Genomic DNA, 23,564 nt, shown 5'->3' on the forward strand with positions numbered 1-23,564 from the left:
CACTGGGAACAGATTACTGTGAGTATTTGAGTAACTTGTGTTTGTTCAGTGTGCTTGGCAACATTTCTTTTAATGAAAGTTTAGCTTTTAAGCTATTCAAATTCAATTCCAAAACTTTGGTCTTCACCAGGAAGGTAAGATGACTGGGAAGAAAAATTGGTGTGGGGTTTTTTTGCTTTATTGGTTTTTTTGTTTGGGTTTTTTGGGGGGGATTTTTTTGCAATTATTGACGTGTATGATGTCAGTTGTAAGATCTCTCTTGTGTATGTGGCCAGAAGTGACTGTGTTTTATTATCTTTATTCAGAAAGACTTTGAAACATGGAATGTTAATTTATTCAAAGCCTTGTCATAAACATTGCTTAATCCTGAGAGGAGAATTTTTGCTGGGATGATCCCAAAACACTGACAAATAGATGAGTGTACAGCAGATAGGCAGGCAGAGAATGCTTTCTCCCACATTTGGCTGAGCATGTGCCGAGTGGATGGTCCGACTCTGCTGGATCCTACAGATCTCCCAACTTCATCTCCACCTGTTGCACTGGCCAAGCAGTAATGGTTTCAAAATTCTTCCCAGTGTCTGAAATGGCACAAAACTTCCTAGTTTTGACAGCTGCAAGTTCATGTTAAAAAAAGAAAAAAAAAAAAAGATTTCCTGAAACTTGTCTATTGGCTACTTCAAAGCACACCTCTCTGTATCTTTGTCAGATTGGCACTACCAGAAAAGGCCTGAATTTGATTTATTTGCAGTTTATTCTTTAGGTTTTACTTATTTTTTTTACTCTTCCCCAGAGGCTTATTTGACACAGAACTCAACAACTGATTCCCTTACTGCTTCTAAATCCTGGAGAATGGTTGTGTGGGGTTTTTCCCCCCTCTAATACAATATATAGGCACAGATCATGCAAGTGAAGTTGCAGCAATGGAATGCTGTTCAGTGAAGTTACCAATTTTATATATTTTAGAGCCTACTGGGAACTTTTGGTAACTGATGGTGTTACACAAAGCCAGAATGAGCTTTTTGGCAACACCTGGTGTAGATTAGGACAAGGCTGTGTTTCAAATGGAGTGTTTTGCCCAGTGGTTTCAGTTGAAGCTGCATTCTGCTTCAGTTCTGTGCTCCTTCTAGTGACAGCACAAAAATGAGTGGCCATGTAGTAAACTAGGCCTGAAAGTAACCTGCTTGGTTATCTTCTGTTTTGTGGGATGCCTTATTCTTACTCATTGTTTTAATTATCATTTTATTGTTTTAACTTCCTTCTGTTCTTCCAACACCAGTCTCCCCCCTCTGTCAAACACATTATTAATAAATCCCTGCATCAGAGAGGAGAAAGAGGGAGACTGATCAATGACATAGGCTAAAATGGGGCTTAAATCAAATTTTCTCTAGTCTAATAAAACTGTGATACTGAAAGATCAAGGATTTGATGAGTCTAACATATCCAGCTTTGAAGGAAGGATGATGCCACATGTTTCTATGCAATTCATATGTTGCACAGCCTGTGACGTTGGGGGTGTTGGGGGTTCTTTTCTAAATAAAAAAAAATCTAAGCTCTGTGTGTTATTTTTGCAAGTCTTTAATTGTTTGTGCTGCACCTCATTAGTGACAAGAATAGCATCTTGGAGAATCTTCTGAGCAATAAAGAAACGGAGCATGTGTTCGCATTTATAGTGTGATGTGATGTGAAGGAGGGTTAATTGTATGGATTAACTGTTCTCTGGAGTAGATGGATGTTTTCTCCTTTGATGTTGTGGTGTCCTTGGACAATTAATGCATGAGCTGAAATTTTTGGCTTGAAAATTTCGGCTTAAGTAGCCTTTAGAAATGTTTGGTGTCATTTGATGTCAAGTCTTATTATCGCATTAGCATATATATATATGTGTGTGTGTGTGTGTGTATATGTATGTGTATATCTATATAAAAATGTCCTCTGCACTATGAGGTTTTATAAAGGAAACAACTTAATGCTATAATCAGTGGAAAACATTCTTGAGAGGTTTTAGATGCCCTAACTTCCTCCAAGTAAAACTTAAGAAAGCTGATGTTTCTCACATGTTGATAATAACTTTGGGGAAATAAAGCATCTTCTCATTACAGAGCTTCTTGATGCACAACAGTGAATTGGTGATAATGACTTGTAGTTACTGGCCCCTGGGTGGCTTTTATAAAGTAAGTTGTTGGTTTTGAATCTCCTTGCTGCAGAGATGATAACATGTATTGCACAGTACTGCTCTACATTGCAAGTACTGGTCACAGCAAAGGAGACACAAACTTCTGAATTGTCCTCAAAAGTGAGTTACTTCCTTCACTCACGTGAAGTCTGTTGATATCAAGTGTGACCCATGATAATTAATAGAAGACTGACATAAGTAGGGAGTTCTGGATTTTAGGTCCCCTTTTTAAAGGAGAAAAAGTTTTAGTTTTCATTTGCATCTTAGTTCATCTCTGTACCTGATAAGCTTGATAAAAGACTTCCCTATTTCCACTTGGTGCTACTATTGTTGCAATATTACAGTATTTTCTGTAAGGACAAGGTGATGGCTGCCTTAACTCTGAGCAATTATTTAGTTACAGGAGCTGCCTAAGTTTAGTATAGAAGCAAAGGGCTTTTGTCAACTGTGCTTCGAGTTAGTGTTTGTTTGGTGTGGCTTGGGGTGGTGTTGTTGTTGGTAGGTGCTTTTTTTGAGGAGAAAGCAGTTTTTCATAACAAGTGAATGCTTTTGTGGTCTAGTTTACATCTAGTTTTTAGAGAAGGTAAGTTTTTCCTCTAGTTTAACAATACTCTGGCTGTTCAGCCTTCTCTTTCAGACAGGTCATCAAAGGTTAATTGAATATGTTCTCTGCATTCACCTTTCTTGCATTTTACAAATGAAATTTAAGGTGTCTTCTGTTTGCTTTTGAAACTATTCTCATAAGTCTTACATTTGGGGCATAATATATTTTCAAACAAATGTTCCATCTTCATCAGTATGTAGGAAAAAAAGCCCTTCCCTTTGCATGTAAATCTGTGGGTTAAATTTGGTTTATAAGCCCCTATTGTATTATAAGAGGGCAGATGTTTGTTTTGTATTTAGTCATTGTCATTCATACCTGGAGGGAGTTACTTAAATGCAAATGCTCATTTCTTGCATACATTTCATGTTTGTTAACAAACAGTCTGCTGTGCAGTCTTGGTTATAAAAAGTTAAAATGCAGTTGGTACTTGACAGTGTGCTGGTGCCTGACATTTCTGGATTGGAAACATGATTTTAGGCTGTGGGTCACACATAGCTTTTTGTATTAATAGTTGTATTTTGTGGTGTTTTTAATAAGTAAAAGGATATGCACTTGTCTAATAGGGAGGATGGGATCCAAGACATTTTAACTCCAAAACAGTCTGCAACAGCTGGACATAGAAGAGATGCAAAACTGGTTGTAATAAGCTCACTGTGCTAAAAGGCTTTCATCACACAGAGGACAAATGGCACTGCTCCTTAGTCCAGCTGTGAGTGTGTTCAGTGCTGGGCAGAGCATTGCAGTGGTGAGTGTGTTCCTTGTGCTCTGCCTCCCAGTCTGCTGTCTGAAGGACTGCAGTATTTGCTAGTTTTTCTCAACTGTTGTGTGTGGTTGAAATAGTTGTTTGGAATACCATTCTCTGAAATGCCCTGGATGTTTTCAAGAGAGAAACGTTCCTGCTGTGAAAGACCTGGGTCATGTCTTCATTGCTGAAACAGGTGTTGTTACTACACTGATACTGCAATCTTGATGGGAAATTCCTGATAGAGTCAGTGCAATTCTGTGCAGCTTATGAAATCTTGGGTAAGGAGTGAGATAATGCTGCTGACTTTCTACTTGATGTAAAATTTCCAGTTCTCCTCAGGCACCTTTACATTAAAATAGCTATCTCAATGGAAAATTTGCATCTTCCTCTTTAGCAATGAAGGCACAGCCAAGCAGTGCAAATGAAGGGTGGAGAAAGGCAATATGGTGCATGAAACAGAATGGTCAGATCACTCATGGCCATACATTGCTGGAGTTAGTTTTGTTATAGAATAAACAAATGCATTTTGTTCTGCCCTCCATGATACTGCTTCCTTGTGTAATGCTAACAGGCTTCTGCCCTTCCTTCTGCAGAAATCCTGTTGCTGTTTATCAGAAATCCTGTTTCTTATTTGCAGTACACCTTGTCTAGCTGCAAAGGAATTGGAGATTTGGGGTGGCTGAGATCATTCCTAAACTATTCATCGTAGTAAAATCTATGCCTTTTTTACAAAAAGGATTGCAAGGTAGCTTGAGGTATGAGAAAATATAAGTTACTCTGCCTGGAAGAAAACCATGGGCTATAGTTCTACTGTGGTCCTGATTAGCACACTGGGCTCTTGCCTTGGATCTGCTGTGGACTGCATGACCCTTAATCCTGGTCCTCTGTGGGTTTCTTTTCATTCTTTGCCTTGTGTTTCTAGACAGCAGGTTTGTCAGCTGTGACAGTCCTTCCCAGTGTGTCCACATGGAGTCCTTCAGGGTGCAAATAACAATTCTGGCTTGTAGGTGTCTCCCTAGTATGAATGACCACAGTTCATGTTGTGTAAAATTTGTTACTGCCTTTTTTTCCCAACCTTGTTTCTCTGCAGGGACAAATTTTACTTTCTTCTGATCCCCCCTTTCCCCCCTTTATAATGAATTTCAGTTATTAGACATTCATTTCCTTTCTTGTTTGGGGAAGGCAGATATGTGTTGGGTTAAAACAATAATTGGGCTTGGCTGTTTATACAGGTGGGGAAATCATGTAGAAGGAAAAGGAAGAATTAAGTCTTGAAATGACCTGGGAAGAAAACAGTGATTTTTTTTCTTTTTATTTCTTAGCTCTTTTGCAGTTAACCTGCTGTCAAAGCTGAGGTGCACCACCATGCTTTTCTAGTACCTCTCCTACTTTGTGGTTCTGTAATATGAGACCATTTAACAACATTGTGGCAGCTTCCCTTGCCTATGCAGTGCAGACAGTTCATTTCTTATGCCACTAAGATGTTATTGAGACTCGCATGAAAATTTCAAGAGACAAATAAGGCTAACTTCAAAAATAGGTTATAATTTGTTGTAGCTCTACATGGAAATATTTAAAAATCTTTAGCTTGGGAGGTTGTTCATGGCTAGGTTTATGCCTAAAGCATAGCAGACGTGTGCATACAAATGTATTCTTTTTTATAAGCACAAAACCTCTTCTAAAGCTCCTTCCCCTGAGCACTGTGTGGACAAGACACAGCAGCACAAGAGAAGGTGCTCTGCAGGTCTGTCTGCTATATTCTGTCTGCAGCTGAGCTGGGAAAAGAAGTTGCCTTATTGCTTTTTATAAAAATCTATATGCCTTTTGAAACCAAGATCCTTTTGACAGGATCAGCTCAAGGAAAGCAACTGGGTGTGCAGTCAAATGGGCAGATTTCAGGGCACCAAAAGATCTGTGGTGAGGTGGGAGCCTGGGGGATGGGGAGTAACATGCCACTGGAGAGGGGCAGGAATGGATGGCCAATTCCATCAGACAGCAGAACAAAACCCTTCTGACCCAGCCCAATGCAAAGGGCGTATTTAAATCAAGATCCCTCCTAACACAGTGTAGCTGCAGTTTGATTTGCACAGTTTCTGCTTTTTTGCAGTTTTACAGCTTTCTCTTTGAGCACCATGCCAGCACTTCTTTAATATTGTTTTTAGTCTCTTTTTTGGCTTCTTCATCCTTGATTATACATCACAGTATCAGTAGGTGCATGTCACACAATTCTGCAGACACCAAGGAGAGTGACCAGTTAATAACCTTAAGATGATACAGAGCAGTACTTAGATGTAAAAACAACAAACCAAAAATGTTAAACAGCTCCTGTGTAACTTACCTTTTAAAGCCCCAAGTTTCCATTGCCTCTCAGGTTTTCTTAACTTTTAAATAATTATCTAGACTCAAAACCTTTTCCAAAATCCAAATGGAGCATCCTGGAGCTGAACTCTAAAACGTGTTTCCTGTCTTGTGCATACAAACAACGAGTCTATAAATTTAGGTACAGAACTAATGCAATCTGCTTTCTTTTGAATATTATCGACACTTCTCCAAATGTGGAGACTCTTTTATTCTGGAGGATTTGAGCTGACAACTGTATTTTCTGGAAATGTCCTTAAATTCCACACTGTGGAGAGACAAATAACATAGATGATTATTTTATGTTTCTTCAGCTAAGCTACCAGAAGATCTTTTTTTTTTGTAGTTCCATCGGTACAAACACTTCACAAAGCTTGCATGACAAATGCTGACCTTAAAAAGATAAAAGGAGCCATAAGGAATTGATTTGGTTGCATCAATGTTCTTGGCTAAAGCAGAGTCATCTTCTGCAAGGAGTGATCTGCAAAGCTTGGAACAGGTTGTTCTGTTTATTTGCTGCCTTTGAGGTGGTCAATTAGGTATTACCAGTGATATAAGTACAAGCACAAGGTTACAGATTTCATTGTCTGAAATAACCTTTTCCACCTCATCCTCTTTTTTTCCTCCTTCCTAACAAGCTCTCACAAAGCCTAAATCTTGAATATTTAACTGCAATGTAGTCTGCGCAAAAAACAGAAGTTGTGTCTACAACTTGGCACTAAAAACTTCTCTTAACTTTACACCCTCTAAAGCTCAGTATCATGTAGCAGGTTCCATATAACAAGGTGGTTTTATTTGGGAATATTCTTAACTGTTAGAAGAAAACCATGACAAATTGTGGAACCTACATTTGAGACTTGACTGCATTTTTGTTCCAATGAGTAACATTTGTCAGCAGCTGAATCCAGCACATGCTATTTCTGAGTCTCTTTTTCTGCAATTTGCAAATACAGTACATATTGTACCTTTGGTGGAAATAGAAATAAAATATCTTTTTTTTTCAGCTTTCTAAAGATTTGTGTTTTTTGGAGTTAACACAACATCTGGAACTGGAACTAAAAATTGGAAACAATTCAGATCAGAAACAAGCATACCTTTGTCAAGCCTGTATTTGTTTAAGTCCTGGATAAAATTTGCAAGCCAAATTTTCCAAATTATGTAGAACCACTATTTTATCCATTAAAAGTTTGGAACCCTCATCACTGTGTAATCTACTATTATTGGCCAGACAGCTGTCTGCCAAACCAAGGAGGAATACCGAAAAAGAAAAAACAACAGAAAAGGACCTTGCTCCCATTGACATCCAGAATCTAAAAAGGGGACACTGCAGGGTTTTTTTCCATTCATGGATTGACCTGAACTGTTGTTCCCAGAAAAAGTCATGTTTAGATGTTCAAGGAAGTCACCCTCTTGTCTGCATTCTTCTAAACCAGTTTATGCAGAAGTAGGACAAATCTTCAGTTTCCTCTGCAGTTTTAAAATTGTGGAGCATATCATGGGGGTGGGGGGAAATCCACGCCTATTGCATTTAGAATAACAACAGGAAAATTGTTGCCATGTACTCTGCATCACAGAATGTGAAACATCCGAGTATATTTTTTTCCTGTCACATCCCCCAACCCTATTTTTAAGCACTGCCTTCGGCACTTACCCATTTTGGCAAAGCCCAACAGCAGTATCGTGTAAGAGACTACTTCAGTGCCACTTCTGCTTATTCTAAAATCAGAAAATACCAGAAATCTCAATGGACAGGCTGTCTCCCACTTTTGTGGGTACAAGCAGAGTGCCATATTAATTCTCACACAGAAAACTGTTGTGAGTCCTGTGTGGAATATGGTGAACATTGTTATGGAATTGGGAGCTATTGTTGGTGAAGCTAATGGTATTAGGCAAAATGCAGGTTTGTACTTTAAAGAATCCTTAATCAAAATGTGAAACCTCACTGACAGAACAATGACCCTGCTGTTGAAGTGAATGTGCCTGTGATAAGAATCTCTCTTTCTATGATGATATCTTGTCAGTGATCTGCTGAGTGATTTGCCTCAGAACCCTGGTTGTCAGACTTCTGAACTGAGCTTCTGGCAGAGGTAGAGGCACTGTGGGCTTTTTCATGAGAAACAGTATAAAGCAATACTTCTCTTCCTTAAGTGCGAGTAATTTGTCATTAAATTGGTATGGTTACCCATACCATTAGTTTTCTTGGCCCAGGGTTATAAACTGTAAATGCTTACAGCATCTTCCACTCTTAGGGGCAGCAGCACACAGAGCATAGCTTTGTACAGCTGGAGGAGTGAACATCCAGGGCAGTAGTCTGTGATGGCTCTGCAGACGTTGCTTGGTACATCTTGAAATAGCAGGTGGTGTGTGGGAACTGTGACAGCCTTCCTTGTGTCACACTGTTCTTAATTTAACACTGAGGAGGACTGGAGGCTGGCTGTGGTGCCAGTGGATCACCCGTGTGTGTGCGATGGGTTTCTGCTTCCCCCTTCCTCTGTTTCGACACCATGTTGGACTCAAACATCCCAATGCAGACCTGTGAAGTGCTACTGCCTACCTGTTCTTAGAGAAGGGAAGTTTTCACCTTTCCTGCAGAGTTTACTGTCTTCATTTAGAGTGGGATTTTCGGTGTACCTTGGGCCCTTTGACCGTCATCATTGAAGTTTGATGGAAATTGTCAGTTTAAGCTCCCTTGGAGTTCACTGCAGGTTCCAATCTCCAGCCAGCACCAAACTCAGAAGCTGACTTGTAAGATTGGAGAAGGCTCAGTTTAGCAGCCATTTTCAAAGTACCAGTTTCCAGGGCTCGTTGGCGGTATCTGTCTGAAGCCAATTCCCTAATCCCCAGTAGATGGTATATTTGTATTTAAGCTGTCATGTGCATTGTGGTTGTTGACTAGCAAATTGCAGCAGAAGCCTCAGAAGAACAAACAAGTGGTTGTGAACAGCATGCTGCTTTTGGGAAAATCTCATGTATATTTTAACCTCTGTAAAAAGCTCAGGTGAGAACTTTCCTGAGGTCAGGAAGATGTGGGGGTTCTGACTGCAGAGATTTTATCTGCTTAACATTAGCTAGTCAGGATTGCATGAGGCTGCAATCCTCAAAACTGTTTGGCTGAACACCAGTTGTGCATTGCACAGAGAGAGATTGCCAAGAACCCGTTTTGTAATAATGTTTAGAAATTTCCTCTAACAATACAGACCAAATAAAAATTGCTTTATGATGTAGTGAATCATATTTTTCTCTAAATGTTTAAAGTGCTTGCAAGTCTTATCTGATGAGTATCTCATTGTAAGTTGATGTGTCCCCAAATCACAGCTGATATTTTAGGTTTTGTTTAGTTTTTCAGTGGATCTTTAAATATGTTCTGTATGCTGCTTGGTGGTCCTTGTAGTGTTGTCAGCTCACATGGGCTTGGCTGTCGTCCTTTCCAGCTGCTAAAGCTGTGCTAGAAGATGAAATATGCTGTCCTATGTAACCAATGTCAGTATTTGCTACAGCAGTACTAAGGGCAGTCTAAGAGAGCCATTGCCTGGTGCACCAGGAGAGGCATTTGTGTGGTGTGCTCGATGGGTGGTCTTGGGAAAAGAGAGAGGGTTTGAGAAACCCTCCTTTAAAATGATGTGTCCACATAAAAGTGGTCTTGAACACGGGTAGCTTGCTTCCAGGATCTGCAGAGATGCAAGTGCACTGAATTGCGCACACTAAATCCACTAACTTGGCTTTTTTGACATGTGAATTTTTTTTACTTGAAGTAGGTGATATAACAGGACAGAAGAATAATGAATAAATTCAGAGCATGTTGTTGGATATTTTAAAAATATTTAATTGCCACCCAGCTAAGAAGAACAAACCCTAAATTTCATAATTTGTGTAGAACACCTTTGATGGACTTCTTCAGAGCATGCCCTTCAGGGACATACTTTGGCATCTCTTGACCAAGGGAAATGAACTAATTTCGGCCAGTGGAAATGAAATGGTGTATAATCAGTGCTATATTTTGTTGTTACTGCTAACATTATTATTTAAAAATTAGGCTGCCAAACAAAACCAGTGGTCTGAAGTAACTCTCATCCTCCTAAAACCCTGTCATTATTGTGTGTGTGGGAACCCTATGCAATGTGAAAAATATAACAAGATCTTCAAAGACTTGCTGCTTGTTTATTTAAAAAATAAAACAAAAGTAGCTCAAAGTTTATTTAACAATATTTTAACATTACTATTTGATAAAGCTGCTAAATTCATCTCTTTTGGGAGGGCAACAGAAAGAGTAATGTGAGTTACTAGGAAGTTCAAAACTATTTTGTGTAAAACCTGGCATAAACACAATCAATCCCAGACCCCCTTAATAAAGATTTTCGGGGAAGCAGTATAGGGAGTGCAGTCCACTGAGCTATTTTTAATTTTATTTTTAAATTTTTTTTTTAAATTAGTTTTGATTTAAAGATACATAAAAGAAACTGCTTTCTTGAGGCAGGAATTAACTGTACGAAAACAATACCTAAGGAATGGTTATCCAACTGCTGTTAAAATTCACCTTTTGCAAGCAATTTTGTGGCTTCTGTAGTGTGCTCCAGTATCTTCAGAGCATGTTCCTCTCTGAATTGTGTCTGCATTCTCTTCCCCATCAATGAAAGCCACAAAAGCCTAACCTGATCTAGTTCCTTCAGTGTGTCCTTTCTCCACTGGCTGGGAAAAACTGAACTTCATCCTATTGTAAAAGTGTTTGCTGTTGGTCTGTTTTACTATATTTTTATCTCACAGCTTTCCCAGCTCCTCTTCTTGATGAGAACAAGCTTCATATGTTTTCTAAACCCACTTAAACTTTTTTATATACTTTCTGTGGACCTTTTCCAGCTTGCTGCTGCTAAACCACATGTTCTTTAAAGTTGCGTAATTTATTTACATAACCCACTTCCAAATATGTTTGTGACTAAAGCCATGTAACTTCTTGTAGGTACATTAGTGAATGAACAGCCCTGCTTCTGCCTTAGCCTGATAGCAAACAGATGAGCACTGAGATCCTGTCTGTCTTGTGGTATTCAAGATAATACTTGGCATATATAAACAAAACTTTTACCAAATATGTTTTATAATATGGGATATTAGCATGGACTGGAGTACTGCACACTGTTGTATGCCTGGTGTGACCATGTGAATAATTTAAAATACAGGCTGGTAAAGAGGAAAGTTTACAAAAATTACTGGCTGTACACAACGTGTGTAAATGTATGATATTCTTAGTGGTCTCATCCTGAATTTCAGACCTTGATCCTGAGTAAAATCAGATAAAATGGAAATGAATCCTCATTATTTGATAACCAGAACACCTCATGGCTTGGAAAGCAAAATTCCTGTCAAATGGATTGAACAGGAAGGGTTAGAAGAATGGGATGTAATTTGGAGAGGGAGTGTATTTTCATCTTCAAGTAGTGCTATAAAGCAGCCATCACTGAGAGGATCAGCTCACAGAGAGAAGTCTTAGCCATTCAGGAATGAAAAGCTGAGTGCATCACTGAGCCTTTTGTTGGAATATCTTCAAGTGCCTTACTTGAGCATGAGTGGCTTCACTGCAGCCCTTTGAGATAATTATTAGCAGAAGGAAGGGTATGTTTGTAGCAGAAGGAATGAGTTTTACAAATTGTTGGGCTGAAATTCCTGTTCAAGTTCTTTGCTAAAGGGGAAGAAATGTGTGGGAGTGAAACCAAAGAGTTTTTTTTAGTCTTGTGCCCTAAAACTGCTACCACCTACCTCTGTGTTAGAACAAGAATATTCTGTAATTTAGTTACTACACTGGGAATTCACTTTATTTTCAATAATGTGTTTTGAGGATGACAGCCATAGCCCTGTGTTCTTCAGAGGACTCTACCTGGCAAGCTGAAACTTGGGTTGAGTGTGTGCAGTTAGGACAGGAAGATCAACATTCAGTCTTATCTTCTGATGTTGATGATTTCCCAGCACAGGAAGGACATTGACCCGCTGCAGAGTCCAGAGGAGGGCACCAAGATGATTAGAGGGATGGAGGACCACTCCTACAAGGACAGGCAGTGAGAATTGGGGTTGTTCAACATGGAGAAAAGAAGGTATTGAATTGACCTAGCTGTACCTGAAGGGGCCTACAAGCAGGATGGAGAGAGACTTTTTATGAGAACATGTAGTGATGGAATAAAGAGGAATGGCTTCAAACTGAAAGAGAGCGGGCTTAGATTGGATATTAAGCAGGAATTTCTTTACTGTGAGGGTGGTGAGACCTGCAGCAGGTTGCCCAGAGAAGCTGTGGGTGCCCCATCCCTGTCAGTGTTCAAGGCCAGGCTGGATGAGGCTTTGAGAGACCTATTCAAAGGTCACCCTGCCCATGGCAGGGGGAGTTGAAAATAGCTGATCTTTAAGGTCCCTTCCAACCCAGACCATTCTGTGATTCTGTGACATCCAAGGTCTAAGCCTCCATATGCTCCAGAGAGTTAGAGCTGGACAAGAGGGATCACTTTCTGTTGTAGAAGTGGTTTCTCCAATTAATTTATGGCTTAGGACCCTACTTACACAATCTTGTTTCTGCACAGCAGCTATTTTTAAGTGTAGAGAGCTGATGCACGCTAATTCCATATCCTGCCTAAGAGTTTCCATAATGTGGTGCAGCCTTGGGTGCAAAAGTTTTGACATGTTTGTTTTCTGCCATCTTGCATGCCTGTGGTAGGGGTGTGTGGGGTTTTTTTGCTCTTTGGTAATAAATGTTTTTGTGGTTTGGGACATTGACTGCTGCAAGAATTATGTTATTCTCTCTGTCCAGCCATACAGATGGCTTAACCACAGAGATCTCCATTGCAATTGTCCTGTTAAGGTTTGAAATAATATTTAAAATATAAGTTGGTGCGCATGCTGTAATTTTGGATGGCTATTTTCGCTTGTATGCTTATTAAAATGAGACCCTTGTTTTGTGTTGTGTGCCAGGTTCCCAAGATCCTCAGTTGCTTTTCTTAAAATCACAGTTAAACCTTTCCATGAACTTCAGCCTAGTTAACCAGTTTAAGAGCTGGTAAGTTAGGCTTTTCTCCTGTGCTATACATAGGATTTGTGTTTGTTCTGTGCTTCTGGTGCTTTCAAGGGTAGAAATGATGCATGTGCCTCAGTATTCTCATGTCTTCCTATTTTGGCTTTAGGGGGAAGGGGACAAAATGTGGGCATGTCAACAAGTATGAAGCAGTAGTATAAATATAACTTTTTTAAGCTGTTGCTCAACTTCTCTTGGAAGTGTTGCAGCTTTGCAAAAAACCAACAACTGATGACAAATACACTGTTGATTATCATTCGTGATCATCTTAGTCTTAATATGTATGTTGAGCCCTGTCAAACTGGTTTTTAGAAAGCTATTACTGAAACTAATAGTAAAGACCATATAGTGCATTTTTTAGTTGCTTGTTCCATATCAGTTTACTGATGCTAACAGGTACCCCTGAAGCACTTAGTAAAATTCAAGTGCTCTAAAAGGGCACAATTAAAACAATGGAAGTTGATGACTGAATTCAGAAACTGATACTGTTTATGTTGGTGAACAAAATAAATTATACAAAAGTGTACAAATCCACCAGCCTTAAGTTTTGCCTGCACAAAACAACTTTCCTGATGCAGGTGAAACAGTTAAAATTTAGTAAATGGCCACAGACAAGGAATGAGCATTTGAAGGATCAAAGGCAAAGCTGGAAATTGAACCCTTGCTTGATTCCTACCCTGCCTGATGAGGAGTGTTTCCTTTTCTGCAGTTAATGGACTGATGAGAAGCTCTGTTTTCACACAGTTGTACAATAGGCTTCTGTATAGATAGCTCACTGCATTGTCAAGTCAAGGGTGTTTTCTACTTAGCGGAAAACCACAGGAAAATTGGTGGGTTTTTGCACAGAAATAATATGTCTTTCTAGAATGAAGTGGTTTTGATCAAGTACTGCACGATCCAAGTAAGATTGTAGAATTGCTGCAAGAAGAAATTCTGTAACTTTGTGTAGTTCAGGCTCTTATCTCTTTAGAGTTTATTTGAAAAATTGTTATATTTCAGGGTTTTTTTGTTTTGTCCAAAGACTGTGAACTGCAGCTATATACAGACATTTTAAATATTTCCTATTATGGAAAAAAATATGAACTGTTCTAACTTTACTGAAAAAGAATACTTTTTTTTGTGACTACACTAAAATGTCATTTCAATTGGGTGGTAATGGACTGGATATAAACAGTTTATCCTCCACATTCAGCATTCATCCTTTCACTGTTTATTCTTCTATTTTTGCAGAATAGAAATGGTGTTTCCCTTTTCAAGCAATTTGCAGTTGTCAAGAGTATTGCTGATCAAAATAGAGCGTAACACTCAGTGTTCCTTTGAGTCTCTTAACCTTCTAAACATGGAGTACCTTCTCAAGGAAGGGATAATTCCTCCTGTGAAACAAATAAGCTCATTAGAAGGTTAATGGTAGTCAGTTACTGCTGCTTTTTTGGGGTCTCCCCCATCCCTCAGAAACTCCTGTTAACTCGCTTTCCAGTTTGCTTTGCCTCGTCAAGAGTTGTGCAGTAAAGAATTAAATGCATCAAGGGTAAGAGTGTTCTGTGGACCATCAAGCCTGGTTCAGGACTGAGAAGGCAGTATGATTTAGAAGGAGATTGGTCTCCATATTCTTGAAATGAAGTTTTGATTCTCCCTTCATGTGGGTTTCAAAATAAACTTGTACCATCTATGGGTGGGATGATCTTGAATCTCTAGCATGGTTTATTGATGGCACAGCAAATCAAGCGTTTTGTCAATGCTATTGTTTTATGCTTCTTGAGCTTTGTTTCTCATTCTCATGCCTTAAAAACTCTGCTGGTTGTCATTTTGTAGAGTATGAATATATCTTTTGAATTGCTAAATTGTTGAGTTTAGTAATTTTATGAAATGAAATGCTATGTGTCTGTCTTTCTAGAAACACATTTGATGTCTTAGCTGCCTCTTTCAGATTTACTGCTTATGAACTGGGAAAGTTGAGAATTTGAAAAGTTCTGTGAACTTTTCTTGGGACATCTTGGAAATTGTATTTCCAAGCTGCAAAGTTACTAGAAGCTGCAGAGTTACTAGAACTAACTTTGCCTGCTCATGAGCCATCACATTCTGACCTGAAGTCATAAATACAAGACAGTGAAAGCAGAGCATTTAAGTACTTTTCTGGCTTTTGCTTTATTTTTTTTTTTATTTATATGAGAGACAATGGCTTTCTTCAGCAGCATGTCAGGCAAGAATTACTGTAGAGAAACAAATCACTAGTTTTTGTTGGAGTTTTTGTCTTTTTGTTTGTTTGTTTGCTTGTTTGTTTATTTTCCCAACCAGTATTGCTCTGAAAGGGCTCTGTAATCATTTAAAAAATAAAATGAATTTAAATAATATTAAATATAATAAAAATTTAAATAATAATATATTTAATAAAATTTATTAAAATAGGCTAGTGGGGAGGAGCAGGGAAGTGAATATAGTTTTCAGAATCAGACTTCTGCCTTCTCTTTTTGTCTTTCCCAAAGGAAGTGGGCTACTTACTTGTTCTTTAAGGGGCTCAAGCCTGGCCATTTTCAATAATCAGTCAGTTTACAGGAGTGTATAGTGCAGTGAAATTCTGACACAGTTGCAAGCAGGGCAGTGTGATTTCCCTGCTGGGTGCTCATGGCCAACACAATGTGGCTGCACCTCAATCAGGACATCTCTGAGGGACAGAAGTGACAGAGAACACAGCAGTTAATGCCTTATCTGCCTGCTGCTGCCCCACTGAGTACATCAGCGGGGAAGAAATCTGTTGAAAGGGATGGGGAGCTGGGATAGTGTTGATACTGATTGGATTAGACATTTTTCATGTCTGATCTTTAGTTAAGAAGCTGTTGAGTTCCTCTGCTGTTGATTGGACTTGATATTTCAGGTTCGTTTTTCCTTTATAGTAGCATTAATAATGCCTTTAGCATGGAAATGTCTGGATGAAAATCCATCTGTTCAGATTCCTCTAAACATGTTTTTGGGACTATATTTAAAAAAAAATTCTACATAGGCTTTCTACAGCTTTGATATTTGACTGGATGTGGGGCTGGTTTTGTGAGGCAGTGTACATAACTTGAGAAGGTGTCTGCCCCAAAGAATTTGTGACTTAGAGCCCTCTAACATGAAACTCCCCACGTGCTCAAATGGTTTGATGCAGTGCCACTTAAAACAGACGTGGCTATGGGGAACCAATGAGCTGCAGAGAAGAAAACAAGCACTTGGTATTTCAGACTTTTCTTCTCTGTTTGTAATAACTAACCTGTTGGATTTTCCTGATACTATTCCTAGTGTTTTTAAAGATGACAGGGAGAACGACTTGGCAAGCCAGCAAAATTAAATAGGAGGAATACTGAGACATCATTTCTTAACAAGTAATTCTTCTCAAGCTGTATAAACTTTCTTGAGTTAAATATTGTAGAGAAAAAAAGATACTATAGCTTCAGTGAAACATTAATGATAACAATTGGCTCTCCTTGCTGTCCAAGATGCTCACTAGAACCACCAGGTGATGTAAATGACATCAGCATACTCTTCCTTCAAAAAGCAAAATAAAACAATCACTCTCCTGGCTTAGGGGGGGAAAAAAAGACCATGTAGGATAATAATAAAAACTCTGAATTTTTATGCATGTTTTTGAGTTTATCTGAAGTTGAGTTGTGTATTCTGACTGCAGTCCTTGGCCTGCACATAAACACGTTAGCTGTTGTCAGGATGTGCAGAGGCACACACTCATGTAGCCAGAGCCAGAATTCATGAAACTGGCAATAGCATCTGACAGGGCTGCCAGCATTGCAGACCTGCAATTCAGACACTGTCATCTTTTTAAAAAAGTGCAGGAGAAATTGAATCTGAAAGAGAATACCAAGAAGTAACTCTAACACATTACATACAGTAACATGAATTTAAAACTGAAGGTATTTATATGACAGGCCTGAACCACAGGAGATATAATATATGCTGCTCTATTCTGTGTGTTGTTACTTGAGTAGCAAGTGATTGAACCTGTGCTGACTGTGCATTGGAGGCAGCATGTTGGATGCAGGGGTTGCCTGTGAAGCTGGGAGGCAGCAGGTGACTGGTGTAGAGCTCCAGCAGCCACTGCTTGAGTTAGAAAAATTGGGGTGAGATTGGGGAAGCTGGGAAACCTTTGTCCTTTTGCTCTTGCTGCTTCTTTCTAACAGCAGTCTTCACAAACACCCCCAAGCCATGCCATTGTCTGCCTTCAAACTCTGTCTTCAATTTCTCTTGCTGTGGTGCAGGAGAGAAGACAGGAGTTCTGAAACTCTGTCACAGTTTTTGCTGTTTGGGAGGGCGCTTGGTAGGAGCATTTCATGGTGGTGTGTTTAGTGCTCTTGGCTTTCAGCCTGCTGCTAAAGGCCTCAGAGCTTGCTTTCTGTGTGTTGTTAGTAATTCAACTGATTGAACCAAGCTTTTAAACCATGAACACTTAATTTGTTCTAATTTGTCTGTTGTTAGAACAACAGACAGAAGATGTTGTTGAAGGTATTGTTGAAAGGTCTTGATGTGAACTCCTAACTATGTGGGAGATGCTTCTCACATCCCCTAGATAAAGAATTGGACCTGTTCTTCCATCTCTCTTTTACACCCCTGTCTGACATAGGGAAGGAGGAGGTTTTTAGATACGGTGGCACTTCCGTACTCCCTGCCCTGCCGGTCTGGGAGAAGAAATCCTCCAGTGCCACATCCATAGCCAGCACTCAAACATCTGTAGGTGCCTGCAATGCTAACGTGTTTCCATGTTTTCCCTCTGTAGCATCTCCCTTTCTGCTGTTTGCCAACCGGCGGGACGTCCGGCTGGTGGATGCCGGGGGCACGAAGCTGGAGTCCACCGTGGTGGTCAGCGGCCTAGAGGATGCTGCTGCCGTCGACTTCCAGTATTCACAAGGCATCGTTTTCTGGACAGATGTGAGTGAAGAAGCCATCAAGCAAACTTACATTAACCAAACTGGGAATGTGGTGCAGAATGTCATCATTTCTGGTCTGGTTTCTCCGGACGGCCTGGCGTGTGATTGGATTGGGAAAAAACTTTATTGGACGGATTCAGAGACCAATAGGATAGAAGTAGCTAATCTCAATGGAACATCTAGAAAAGTCCTCTTCTGGCAAGACCTTGATCAGCCCAGAGCAATAGCTTTGGATCCGGCTCATGGGTAAATATCAATTTGGCTTAAATGCTTAAATGGATACTGTGGTGATTTATGTTGAGTTTTTACTTCTGAAAAGAAAAGGAACACATGGCCTTTTGTTTCACTTAACTTTTTCCTGAGGTATTTTTCTCAAGATCTGTAACTGAACATATGTTTGAGCTTAAATATTTTGTGGCAAGAGATGGCAGCCCAGACCTTGAGCCAAAAAGAAAAATACAGCTGGTTCTTAGGTGCCAAGCCAAATATTCAACCAGTATAATTACCTGGCTTATCCCATTGCGCTTTGGAAAAGTAATTAATTTTCCAAGCATTTTATTGTTATTATTTTCTCAGTGATCTTGTATAGTAAGTTAACTTTGATTTTATATGTGATGTCTATTTAATGTAGACAGCAACATGTGCAAGTCTGCATGCATTGAAACAGGAATTCTCACTTGCTGTGCTCTGGTAAAGAAAATCAGGATATTTTTAAGTGATGATGTTAAATAATAATGTTTGTGCCAGCAAGGGAAAGAATCCAGGTGAAATTGTGGATTCTCAATGCTGTGAAGAAGACCATGTTGAGAAGTAGTAAGAGTGCAGGCTGCATGTCTCAGTTCTTAAAAATACTTGTGTACCTGCATGGTTCCTCCCTCTTCAGTCTTCCCTAGGGTTTCACATGTGCTGTTTGCTCTCCCTGTGCACAAGCAGTGCTGGTGTTCTTTGGGCCTGGCATTTATTGCAGTGATGACTGAAGATTTGCTGTGCTAGATGGACCCTCATAAAATGAGGAAAGAGAACTCAAGTGCATTTCTCTTGTGTGCAGGGATCCACACAAGTGGGCTGGTTTGCCACTGATCTGCTGCCATTTTCACAATACTTTTTCAGAGGCCACTTTGTCTTCCTCTAGGGTCTACATACGTAGGTTTCTCATCTGTAGGAAAGTCTGGTATTAACTGATATTTTCACTGAGTCTGTCCTCAGACAATGATGCTGAGTTAATGCAAGGGCTTAGTATAAACCATAAAAATAAAGTATTTGGTGGTTTATCCTGCTCTGGAAGATGGACAGTTTCTTGAGAAACTACCTGCTTCAAGTGTGTGAGCAGTGAAGATGGAAACTAGGCATCAGAGGGCAGCTGAAGATCACAGGTCAGCACCTTCCATGCCACAGACTGGAACTGTGGTTGTTTTTGCTGTGTTTCCTGCGTAAGATTTTCCAGATGAATGTGAGGTGTTACAGGTACATTTATGATTAATACATAAAGGGCATATAAAGGCTAAATGAAACTGTGTGTACCCAAAGAAACAAAATCCTCAGTTTTGTTGACACGTCAAATGCTGGAGCTGCCTGTATCCTTCAGATAATGGCTGGAAAGGTACAGCCATTACCAGTGGAAGGGGAAGTGGACTGACTTTGTTGGGCCAAAGGACTTTTCCAGAGGGGCCCTTATCCTCCTAATCCTGCCTTCCTTACAGATGCCTTTAGGTGAAAGGAATTCTCCCCACAGCAAATTGTTGTATAGAGGGGTTTTAAATAAATTAACAGGAATCCTGTTGTACCCCTACAGCAAGTAATCTATGCAGAATTAATTAAGATTGATAAATTAGATATTGAGTTCAGTAGTGTATTTAAAGAGAGGATATGATGTTAAATTGAGTATTTCATGGTGAGGTGGATTACAGAGAGTGGTATGGCACTTTGCATGAAATGCCAGTGCCATGTTTACTTCTCCTAAGTGGATGCAGTTCCTTACCTTTGGACTGATTCTTTAAGTGTTGAATCAAAGACAGGTTTGCCTGAAAAACTAGTATATTGAACTTAAAGGAAAATTTAAAAAATCAGGCATCACATATATTTGTGGAATAAAACATGCAGGTTTGCTTTTACAACCACTTCATTTCACCTGGTAGCTCTGAAATATTTCCTAGGTGCATCTGTGAAATAGTGATCATGACATTTGATTTTGGCACAGCCGGCTCTGGGGTTGAGCTCACATGTGTTCCATTTTCCAGGTATTCTCTGGGGAAGACAAGCGGGTGACAGTAGGAGAAAAGAACCATTTCATATTTTATTTATTAGAGTTTTTATTTGTCTTTTTGTTAAAAGTTCTCAAAATCAGGTGGCTAATACTGTTCCTACAACTGTCAGAACAGTATTAGATCAGAGCACCTGAATAAGTTTGTGGGGTTTTTTCCTGGATCATGAAATGCGATGCAGTTCAGACTAGGGTTGTTGAAACTGGTTGAGGCAATCTGTCAGTGGTTAGTCATTTGCTTTCATTTTGGAAGAATTTCCATTCCGTAGATGTAATTTTGTCCTTTTAGCAGTTTCTACTAGAGAAGTGGGGTGGGAAGCTTAGAAAATGAGGAAGAAAACTTCATTAGTCAACTTTGGTTTCCAGAGGCAAAATGGGACAAATCAGCAGTTTGCAAATGCTTAGCTGATACTATTAGTACCCAAACATGGGTTTGTCTAGAATGCTCCAAGTCAAACAAATCTAATCTCTCTTGAGATAATAACATTTTGTTGGGCAGAATGGTGACATCTTCTCTTGTCTTTTAGCCTTAGTAAGGCTGTTCTGCAGAGGTGGATGGAGGACTGTGTGTTGGGGTGTTTGCAGTGGGGTGTTATGCCCAGAGTGGTGTTTGCCTAATAAATAGATTTTATTCCATTTTGAGTGAGATTCTTCAAGACGTAGACTCGTTTGAGAGAATAGAGAAGAACATAGTGAAAATACAGTCATCATCTCTCAGGAACACCAGAAGTGTAATGACCAAGCCTTAGGAGAGGGATGGGAGAGGGGCTAAGTTGACTTCTGGAGTTTCCTTTTGAAACCTGTTTTTCTGTGATTTCCAATTGACATTCAGGAGTATGATTTTTCAGATGTTCTGATGGGCTTCCTAAGTAGTAAGTCAGATGTTGTGGTGATTTTTAAAGAGAGCTGCATCTTTTGCACATTCAGCCTATCTCCCTTTTTAAAAGGCAGTGATTTAAAGGCAATGAGATCATGGTTTTATTGAGAAAGAGAGATTCTTCTCCCCTAACAATCATTCAGTGCATTCCTAAAATTTCATTTTTTAGGGCAATCTGTGGGACACTTAAAGCTTATCTGTGGGTCTCTCTTCTTCCCAGAGCTAGTGAAAATCATTCATTGTACAGGGTCTTCTGATACTCTGAAAGAGTATCATAATTCACAAGAGTTGGCTTAATGTGCAATGTCATTCTTTCCCATACACATTGAAATTTTCTTGCTGAACTCACTGTATATTCTAGGAATTAAAGGAAGCAGACTATGTGGCAATCCTGTTATTCTTCCCTGACATGAAGGATAAACTAAGAAGGCAGAGGACAGTACAAAACATTTTTCTATAAATTTGCTGATGCTTTGTTTTGAACATTGAGATCCCAGTCCTGCTGTAGGGTGTGTTAACCTGAATTTATATAATGGAGGACATTAGGCTAAATTCTTGGTATTGTTTGTAGAACATTAGCATTTATGTAAATTCTTGATAGGTAGACCACTGGTGGGGGATTCAGTAGTGTTGGTGTTATTAACTTTGAGTTTGATGCTGCTGCATAAGTATGTACATGTTTTCAGGATAACAGCTTCTAACAAATCTGAATTTATTGTATGTAAAGATTTTACTCAAGCCCAGCTAAAAGAGGTAGCTCAAATTCCCTGCAATGCCGTGCAAAAAACTTAAGTGTCATGAACATTGTCTGAAGAAGGAGGAATGTATTTGAAAAACAAATTTTTATCACGTGTCGTGGCAAGCAAACTTCACTTTCCTGAAAAGAAGTCTTCAAAAGCGTGCATGAATGAGTAGCCAAAACAAATTAATTAATTCTTAGTCCTGTAGTGAAGGTCTTGGATCAGAACACCCTAGAATGTGTGTTGACAAGGGTCATTAAATCTATGACATAAAAATCTCAGTGTTTGCTACCTTCTCCATTTTACACAGGGCTCTGATTCTGAGGGTCTGAGGCATATCCATAATCCTCATATCTGATTTTTACTAAATGCTTAATGAAGAAGTTCGTTCACATTATGAAAGTCTACAATGTGCTAGAGATATTTACTTTGGTTAATATAAATCTTGAATTTGTTATTACTTGTGTGATGACTGCTGTATTGCCTTTGGAGTGAGCTTACTGTCCAGGTCCAGGCTGTATTTTCTGTAGCTTGCCTTGCTCAGCAGACAGTAATGCTTAAGAAATTTCTGCCCCCACTGTTTGCTGAAAGCAAAAAGAATTAAATGAGACATCTGTGAAATGTTTGTGAAATCATTATTTTAGGGAAAGATAAAAATTGCTTGCCTCAAGAAAAGGTGTGCTGTCTTGTGGGTTTTTTGGTGTGGGTATAACCACAGTCATCACTTGGTGTAGTCACTGGGGTTGTTGAATTTGCCATACCTGAGCTGGCCTGCTGACCCTGGTGGGATCTGTAGGAATGGTGCTTGTGAAAGAGGAGAATAAGGACCTTTGAACTGGTTTGACTGAAGAAAAGCTGCAAACTGTTGTCTACATTTCCTCCCTCATTTTAATTCTTAAAAAGTCTTCCATGGCATGGTGTGAGGCTGTTGGGCAGAGTCAGTGCTGGTGCCAGTGGACTGCGCCAGAAGCTGCCTTCATTTATGGAGCAATCTTCTCCTTTTGGAAGAGCAAAGCTTCAGGGGAAGGAAATAAGATACAAATTAGAATGCAGCAATAAGAAAAAAATTACTAAGTACTAAAAATAAATCATCTCTTTTGGCATTCTGCAGAATGGCTATTAGTTCAGAGATTAAAACAAGCCTAATCGTGTCTGAACAGCATTAAGGGATTGTATGCCATAGCCTGGCTTAGCCATTGCCTCAGGTTGCTTATGGCAAATTAGCCAAAATCTGCAAGCAGTGGCTGTCATTGACCTAAAGTATATTTGGCACCAAAGAAAGGATTAGATGGTAAATGCACCAAATGGGATACTAAAAAATGGATATAGAAGGGACAGCTATCACCATTAGAAAGCTTTCAGTTCAGAGTCTAAAACTAAAAGCCTCAGACATGCCTAGTTGTTAATCCAGTATTTGCTCAGTGTCACAGCAAGTCCATGAACAAGACCTGGAGCTGTTCTAACTCACAACTGTGTTTATGTCAGCACTTCAAACTGCTCTGGTGTTTGCTGATGGTTCAGCAGGACCTTGGTCCCACACAGCAGCATGGCAGGTACTAAAGGTTAAGCATGTTGGCCTGCTGGGTTGGAATTATTGGGTTCTGTATGAGCTGCAGTCGACTGAGGCTTAAATAAGGGTGAATAATGACATCTTTTAAGCAGTGTATCTTCTGGTCTTAATCTCCTTTGGAATAGTTGAGAGGAGAGGGAATACTGAAGAAAAACTTGTGACTGTTGCAAGTGGTGGAGAAGAAAAGCATCAACATCCTCTGAGTAAAGAAAGCTGTGCTTTTTAGAAACCCTAACTTGTGGTTGCTTGGTTAAAATGCAGAAGATGCCCGGGTTTTGAGTG

At 39.5% G+C, this 23,564-nt stretch overlaps 1 protein-coding gene across 1 annotated transcript in view; it reads left to right on the forward strand.

Moving 5' to 3' along the window:
• The first annotated feature begins 17,780 nt into the window (after positions 1–17,780).
• Positions 17,781–23,564, forward strand: part of LRP5 (LDL receptor related protein 5) — a 93,399-nt gene continuing 87,615 nt past the window's right edge. The window contains exon 1 of the mRNA XM_066551425.1: positions 17,781–18,081. The gene's annotated coding sequence lies outside the window, so the exon portion shown is untranslated. The remainder of the gene's footprint in view (positions 18,082–23,564) is intronic.

The sequence above is a fragment of the Molothrus aeneus genome, chromosome 6, assembly GCF_037042795.1.
Source record: "Molothrus aeneus isolate 106 chromosome 6, BPBGC_Maene_1.0, whole genome shotgun sequence".
Classification (NCBI taxonomy): domain Eukaryota; kingdom Metazoa; phylum Chordata; class Aves; order Passeriformes; family Icteridae; genus Molothrus; species Molothrus aeneus.